This window comes from Lactuca virosa, chromosome 8, assembly GCF_052849685.1.
Source record: "Lactuca virosa cultivar CGN04683 chromosome 8, Lactuca_virosa_CGN04683_v6, whole genome shotgun sequence".
Taxonomy (NCBI): domain Eukaryota; kingdom Viridiplantae; phylum Streptophyta; class Magnoliopsida; order Asterales; family Asteraceae; genus Lactuca; species Lactuca virosa.
The window spans coordinates 153,523,678-153,532,330 of record NC_136433.1 but is presented as its reverse complement, the minus strand read 5'-3'; the positions used below and the strand labels follow the sequence as shown (position 1 = coordinate 153,532,330).

At 36.0% G+C, this 8,653-nt stretch overlaps 1 long non-coding RNA gene across 1 annotated transcript; it reads left to right on the top strand.

The window, feature by feature from the left end:
- Positions 1 to 1,506: 1,506 nt before the first annotated feature.
- Positions 1,507 to 8,309, top strand: LOC145132367 (uncharacterized). Its single transcript, XR_013718051.1, has 3 exons — positions 1,507 to 2,495; positions 4,603 to 4,690; positions 7,461 to 8,309. It is a non-coding gene; the product is annotated as an uncharacterized LOC145132367 (long non-coding RNA).
- The last annotated feature ends 344 nt before the right edge of the window (positions 8,310 to 8,653 follow it).

Genomic DNA, 8,653 nt, shown 5'->3' with positions numbered 1-8,653 from the left:
ATTAAAAATTTTGTTACTTTTGGAAATAAACACAAACCATGTGATATGTTTATTTTAATGAGTAAATTCTCGATTACAAATTTTGATTACAATATGTTTATTTTAGTTAACTGCTTAACCTAATTGCAAAGAAATAGGGAAAAATAATCCATGTTTGTAACATTATAAAACATCAGGGTCTGTACATGTGTTTAGCAAAATTTCCCATGATAAAATTCACAGAGGCTACACAGCAAATCTTGATTGTGACTTATGCAAGAATGAAAATAAGATTTTAAACATAAAATTGTTAACAGGAAAATAAACAGGGCAAGGAAATCGGTGGATTGGATTAACATAAAATAAAGAATAAATGTGTTCTTTTGTTTGAGTTTTTGTTGTAATCCGATGGGTATGCGTACAATTCACTAAGTACACCGCTCTCAATTTAATGGTTAAAGTTTTGATCTTAAGATCTCAAAATACTTATTGATTTTAATGGATCTTGGTTCCTTTGAGAATTTAAAAAAATAATAATAATAAAAGATTTTGAGATTTTTTTATTTATATACGATTACTCGATGATCATATATGAATAATCAAATCGGAATAGACATATTCATATATAAATCATATATGATTATTCATTCTTTTTTGATTATTCATATCTGATTAACGAGTAATCACATATGAATATAAAAAATATGAAAATCTTTATTTTTTATATCAAAGAAAACTATATATATATATATATATATATATATATATATATATATATATATTAAATTGCATAAATAGTCCGTGTGATTATATGATTATTTTGAATCTAAGTCGTTTTTCAATTGTAACACTCATCAACCCAGTGATTTTATTTTGTAACAATATTCGTCCTTAATCCATTTAAAAAGACTAATATGACCTCATACAAGTTTTTTAATATCTTTTATTAGTTATATATTCTACTATTTATTATCAAAATTTTGGAACCCCTGTCCCACTCTACCCCTCCCGTTTAGTTCCACGAAGTCAAAATAGTAGCCATTATTCCTTGCACCAGCAACTCTATATCGTTATACTCTCCGCCTCATAGTTACAACTCTCCGCCTCATAGTTACAGGATTCGCTCAAAAGGTCGTGTACCACGTTTTGAACGTTCTGTACCCAAATGCAGTACAAAATCGATCCCAACAGTGGCCGAAACGCTCTCTGGTACGACACAGATCCAATCTATCATCAGATCCGATGACGTGAACGCGATTCTATCGACTTGGATTGCTCCGATTCGCGTTTCTGGTACACCGATTTGGCTATTGGGTCGCTAATTTGGCGATTAGGCGGGAATTGGATTGTCGAGTCCAAAAAGCAACGATTCACCAAAAAAACGCTTCGACTCATGCTGATTCCTCGATACCAGGTATGAATACTTTATTAATTCATACCCCTCTCACCATGAACTTCATCTTCTTCAATTACATGATTCTTGTAGTAATCAATATTCCAATTTCTACCTATTAACATCGACCTCCAGTAATCAATTTCCAATTTATACTTTTTCTTCTCTTCTACTCTTCTACTGCTATTCTGTTAGTTATTGAGAATGGTTTTTGGCACTACTATTCATCTATCAAATAGTGAGAGTGAAACAGAACCACTAGAAAATTTTGTTGACATTGGTGAGGACGACATACCAGTAGGCGTATCAGGAAGCAAAAAAAATGATAAAGAAGCTGCCAAACCTCTTTTGGAAGAAATGACTATGGTTGGTTCAGGTACTAGTAAGAATGTTGGTGGATCAAAGTAATGGATTTGTAACCATTGTATAGTGAAATATACAAGCTCGTACACTGGAATTCATACGCATTTCTTTGGTGCTCAAGCTGAGAAGCTGGCAGAAATTAGATGTCCAGCTATGATTAAAGATCCGTCCAAGCTACAACGAATTTCGAGCAAGGTGAAAGAAGCCGAGAGTGGAGGTGTTTCAAGATCCTTAAAAAATTCAGTCCTTTCAAAAAATTCATCATAAAAAAACGACTTCAAGAAGCTTTTAGTGTCATTGACGTAATATAGTGGACATGAAGATCATGAGACATTTGTGTGATAATGGTATCCCGTTCAATGTCTTACGGAATCCTCAATTCATTGAAATGATACAAGCCATCAAGAAGTCACTAGATGGATATAAACCTCCATCTAGTGAAAAGGCAAGAACGATGAATGTGTGAGAGATTAATAAAGAACAAATACAAGTGAAAGATACTTGGTACACTCAAGGTGTTTCTATTATTCCGGATGGGTGGTCTAATATCAAACAAAAGCCACTTCTCAATGTTCTTGCCGTCAATGCTCGTGGTGCGGTGTTCATGTATGTGGAAGATTATTGGGGGGACGAGAAAACGGGAATGGCGATTTCCAAGTTTCTAAAAGGAGCAATTGAAGTCGTTGGTCCAACTAATGTCTTGTAAGTGGTGACCGACAACGCAGCTAATTGCAAAGCCGTCAGACGCGAGATCGAAAAGGTATTCAAACAAATCTTCTGGTCACCTTGTTGTGTTTATAGTTTAAACTAGATTTTTAAATATATGGCATAAGAATTTTATTGGATGAATGATACCTTTAGGAGGGGAAAAGCAATTGTTAAATATTTTATTAACGATACTCATGCCTTGTCGATGTTTCGTGAAAATTCAAAACTAGATTTGTTGAAGGTGGATAAAACTCATTTTGCGTCACACTATATTCTTTTAAAAAGAATTATGGAGTATAGGGAGGCTCTTGCCACAACTATAGTCCTTAATTCTTGGAGAGATTGGGCGAAATGTGGAAATGAAAATACGAGAATTAATGGGGAAAAAGTTTGTGATTTAATTAAAGATGATTCGTTTTGGGATGATGTTGAAAGTGATTTGACTATCAGTAAACCCATCTTTCTTCTTATAAAGTTTTGTGATGGTGAAGACCCGAAATGGGTGATGAAGATTTTTAGTACATAGTTTTTATTTAATATTTGTTTTTTATATTATCTTTTAGGGTCTAGTTTATCTATAAGGAAAGTAGTATAGCTAACCGGTCCTAATTATTTAGTATTTATATTCCTTCTGTTTCATTTTTTGTGCAATGAGAACGTATTGATTTTTCTCTTATTATTTTCTGTCTCCTATATGAAAAATTCTAAATGGTATTAGAGCAGATTCGATTCTGCCCTATTGGGTAAGTTGTTCTTCTAATCATATACTTTATCTATCTTGTCACAATGAAAAACAAATCAATCAAGTTTGGGGAAATGCCTACTGCCCTAGTTAGTGAAGGCAGTACGGGGTCGTCGCTAGAAAATCCACCTTAGATCCAGCCAAACTCTAACGCTGATTACAGAGTTCTTCCCACAGGCTACAAACTGAATGGCCAAAACTATAGTCTTTGGTCACATTCTATCTCGATTTTCATAGGAGGAAAAGGAAAAGAGGGATATTTGGAGGAAGATCTAGTTCAACCCGAAGAGAAAAGTCCCCAATTTAAAAAATGGAAAGCAGAAAACAACATGGTCATGTCATGGCTCTTAAACTCAAAGACACCAGCAATTGGAGAACAATTTATGTTTTATAAAACTGCATCAAAAATTTGGGTTGCAGCACGAGACACGTTTTCAAATCAAGACAACACCTTAGCAGTTTTTGAAATTAAAGGCATCCTACATGATCTTCGTCATGGGAGTCTACTGTAACAAGCTACTTTACAGCTTTAAACCGCCATTGGCAACAACAGGATATTCTCGATACCTTTACTTGGAGTTGCTCTGCAAATAGAAAACACTACAAGCGTATACTGCAGACAGAAAGAATCTACAAGTTCCTTCTCGGGCTAAATCAAGATCTTGATGAGGTTCGAGGAAGAATATGAGGTACGAAGCCAATGCCTAAAATCCGAGAAGTCTTCTCAGAAGTTCGTCGGGAAGAGAGTCGAAGAAGGGGAATGCTTGGGAATGCTTGGTACTAGTAGCAATCCAATAACCGAGGAAACTGCTCTTGCAACTCGATTTCCACCCAACACCAAACCTACAACAGGTTCTGGACCTTCTCAAAAGAAGATTGGACGACCATGGTGTGATCATTGCAAGTGACCAAGGCATACTAAAGAAACCTGTTGGAAGATTCATGGTAAACCTGCTGATTGGAAACCAGTTCTCGTAGAAACGTAGCAATAAGTGACACTCAAGAGATGTTTACAAAGGAACAAACTGAAGCTCTTCGGAGGATTTTGCAATGTCCAACCTTCGAAGAGAAAGGAACAACCGTTGTCGCACAACAAAGTGGGTCCTCATCAGCATTTACAACAAGTACTTTAGGTACAAAACCTTCGGTAGTTGATTGTGGTGCTACTAATCACATGACCGAATATTAGAGCATTTTCACTGAATTGCAACCATTGTCGAATGAAAGCACTATACGTGTTGCAACCGGAGAGAATGCAAATGTTGTTGGCATCGATACAGTTGTTATATCCAAGAATATAACATTGAGACATGTGTTATATGTTCCTAATCTTGACTTTAATCTGTTTGCTCCTATCAAACTAATGAATGATCTGAATTGCATCACTGTGTTAACCCCATTTGTTTGTGTATGTCAGGCCTTGAATTTGGGGAAGATGATTGGCAGTGCTAAAGTCCGTGATGAACTCTACCACTGTGAAGCTGAGCATTCGGAAAAAAGTCAAGGTGCATCTTCATTTAATGTTTCTAGTCAAAATAGTGTGATGTTATGGCATTATAGATTAGGTCACCCAAACTTCTCCTATCTTCAAAAATTGTTTCCATATTTATTCAATAAAAACCCGAATGATTATAAATGTGAAGTGTATCAAATGTCCAAGCATGTTATACATACTTATTCTCCTTTACCATATAAGCCTTCCCATCCTTTTCATTTAATCCATAGTGATGTTTGGGGACCTAGAGTGAAAAACATATCAGGTGCGAGATGGTTCGTAACATTTAACGACGATCATACTCACATCACATGGGTCTTTCTGATGAAAGAAAAATCTGAAGTTGGATCAATCTTTCAGTAATTCCATCAAATGATTCAAAACCAATTTGCAACCAAAATTCATATCCTTAAATCTGACAACGCAAAGGAATATTTCCACTCTGAATTGGGCATTTACCTAACTCAATAAGGAATTGTCCATGTTACGTCGTGTGTTGATACCCCACAACAAAACGGCGTCCTCGAGATGAAGAAATAAGAATAGACGTCTTCTCGAGGTAACTCGGTCTCTATTGTTCTCAAGTTCAGCCCCCACCTGAAGCACATACTCATGTCGGAAGTCTGTGGAATATCAGTTTTAATGTATCATAATTTGAATTCCTCGGAGTCTATTCATCATGCAGAAATTCCCACTTCAGCACATACTCTTGTCATAATTAACTTTGAAATCGCTATTCCACCGTTAAATGAAACATCAGATAAAGAGGGTGATAAGGACTACATTGTTTACACTAGACGCCCAAAACAACATGTGGTGGTAAAGCAAGTCACAACTGCGGCACGCAATCATGAATCATTCTTGGATTCTCAAGGTAACACTCAATCTACAAACTCCGGTCTTAATATTCCTCCTGATGAGTTAAGTGGTCTTCATGTTCCAATTGCTCTACGAAAAGGGAAGATAAGTTGTACAACACATCCAATAAGTAATTTTGTTTCATATGATAAACTGTCACCCAAGTTCAAATCGTTTGCTCTTTCGGTTTCTGAAATACAAGTTCCAAGAAACATACATGAAGCAAATTCAAAAAAATAATGGGTTGATGCCTTTCTTAAAGAAGTTAACACCCTTATGAAAAACAACACGTGGGAGTACACAAGTCTTCCGGTAGGAAAGAGAACTGTGGGGTGTAGATGGGTGTTCACTATCAAATATAACTCTGAGGGTAGTATTAGTAGATTTAAAGCAAGACTTGTTGCTAAAGGGTTTACACAATCTTATGAAATTGATTATGCAGAAACATTTGCTCCAGTAGAAAAATTAAACTCTTCAAGTTTTGCTATAATTTTCTGCAAATCTTGACTGGTCGTTGCACCAACTAGATGTGAAAAATGTTTTCCTAAATGGATAGTTAAAAGAGGAAGTCTACATGGACATCCCTACAGGTCTCGAATCACAAGAGAATAGAGGAATGATATGTAAACTCAAGAAGTCATTGTACGGGCTAAAACAATTGCCTCGAGCATGGTTTGAATATCTTACACAAGTGGTTAAACATCACAGGTTTATTTAAGGACAAACAGATCATACTATGTTTACCAAACACTCGAATGATGGGCAGGTTGCCATCATGACTATCTATGTCGAAAACATCATCCTGACGGGAAACTACACCAAGGAGATTAATGAGCTGAAACAGGTCTTGGGAAGAGAATTTAAAATTAAAGATCTTGGCCAACTTAGATATTTCCTTGGGATGGAGACCGCACGTTCAAGGAAAGGAATCTCTATGACACAACAGAAGTACACACTTGATCTTTTAAAGGAAACGAGGCTTCTAGGTTGCAAGCCAGCTAGTATTCTTATGGAACCTGGAAGGAAATTCTGGACAGAAAATGGAGATGAGTTTGCGGATATCATAGATTGGTTGGGAAATTGATCTATCTTGCTCATACAATATTGGATTTGACGTAGGTATTGTGAGTCGATTTATGAATGCCCCCACTAATCGTTACATGGAAGTTGTCTTTCAGATATTTCACTAGTTAAAAAAGAATACAGGATATTGATTATACTTCAAAAAGACTAGTGAAAGGGGAATTAAAGTCTACACCGATGCAGACTGGGGAGGATATGTTATGGATGGTTGGTCAACAACCGGATATTGCACTTTCGTTTGGGGTAATATCGTTACTTGGAGAAGTAAGAAACAATTTGTAGTTTCTAGAAGCAGTGATGAAGCTGAGTTTCGGGCTATGTGTCAAGGTATTTGTGAAGGAATATTGCCAAAAAGGATGCTTAAGGAACTTAAAATCCCAAATAACCAGAGGATGACTCTCCTATGTGACAATTCAACTACTATTAAAATAACAAAGAACCCAGACCATCATGATAGAATGAAACACATGGATATTGATCGTCATTTTATCAAGGAGAAGCTAGAAGCTGGAATACTTGAGATGTCATACGTTCCCTCCGACTTCTAACCAAAGCCCTTCTAAAGAACAAATTTGATACTATGAAGTGCAAGCTGGATATGATTGATATTCATACCCAGCTTGAGGGGGAGTGAAGATTTTTAGCACATAGTTTTTATTTAATATTTGTTTTTTATATTATCTTTTAGGGTCTAGTTTATCTATAAGGAAAGTAGTATAGCTAGCCAGCCCAAATTATTTAGTATTTATATTCCTTATGTTTCATTTTTTTTGTGCAATGAGAACATATTGATTTTTCTCTTCTCTTCTTCTTCTCTATTTTCTGTCTCCTATATGCAGAATTCTAAAGGTGAGATTAATGAGAGGATGGATAATATGATGGGAGAAATCAAAGACATAATGCAAGAAAATACTTATGCTGCTATTACCAACAAGTGAAGATAATTTTAACTAGGTGGGAGAAGATGAATATCCCACTACATTGTTTGCGGTTTTCATTAAACCCACGATTTTATGATAGGCAATATCTTCAAAAAATGACACATGGTGGTATGCAAAGGAAACCACCAAATCTAGACAAAGTGGTTATGCAAGGTGTCATGGAATCCTTCAATAGAATTTCTGAAAATGAAGAGGAGGGGCGATCGTTACGAGAGCAATTCGTAATATTCCATATGAAGAAATGTATCTACTCTATGGCGGAAACACAAACTGATGCTTTGACAATGGATCCAATAGATTGGTGGTCAACCTATGAAGCCGAAAACCCCAGATTTGTCCTTTGTAGCAAAGAAGGTACTTTCACAACCTATTAGTAGCTCGTTGGCGGAAAGGAATTGGAGTACGTATTCATATATTCATAATGTGAAAAGAAACCGGTTGGATGAAAAAAGAGCCGATAAATTGGTTTACATTCACTCCAACATTCGACTCGTATCTCGTTTCCATGAATCATACAAATCCGGCCCACACAAAAAGTGGGACATCAATCCCAAAAGCACTTACATTGAAGGCTCAAGTTCTCAATTAGATGACATGATTTGGGAGAATTTAGATGAAGAAAATGTGGAAAATGGACAAGGAAAAAGGCAACGGGTAGATTGACTTGTTAGGTTTTTATTTTTGTTTGTTTACTCTTCCTGTTTCTGTTTTTAAGTGGTTAGAAAACTGTTTCTGTTTTTGATTTCCAGCATGTAAACATTATAATCCATGTATTTTGGTATTATGAATTACGGAATCATGAAATACGTTGCTGGAATTGAGTTTATAAACATACTATTACTGGAATTCTGCTTCTAAATGAAATATGTTGCTGGAAATTGTGTTTATAAGTAAATTAGTGCTAAAAATGTGTTCTAAAAACAAGTACACCGTATCGGGACCAATGATACACTGTACCGGACACGTATCGAAATGAACCTACCCCCCTTGTCCCCGATACGATCAACCCCATGAATCGCGTTCCCGTTCCTTGTTACCGTACCACGAACTATGTGACTTTGCTCCGCCTCCAAAACCTTCGTGAATGTTGA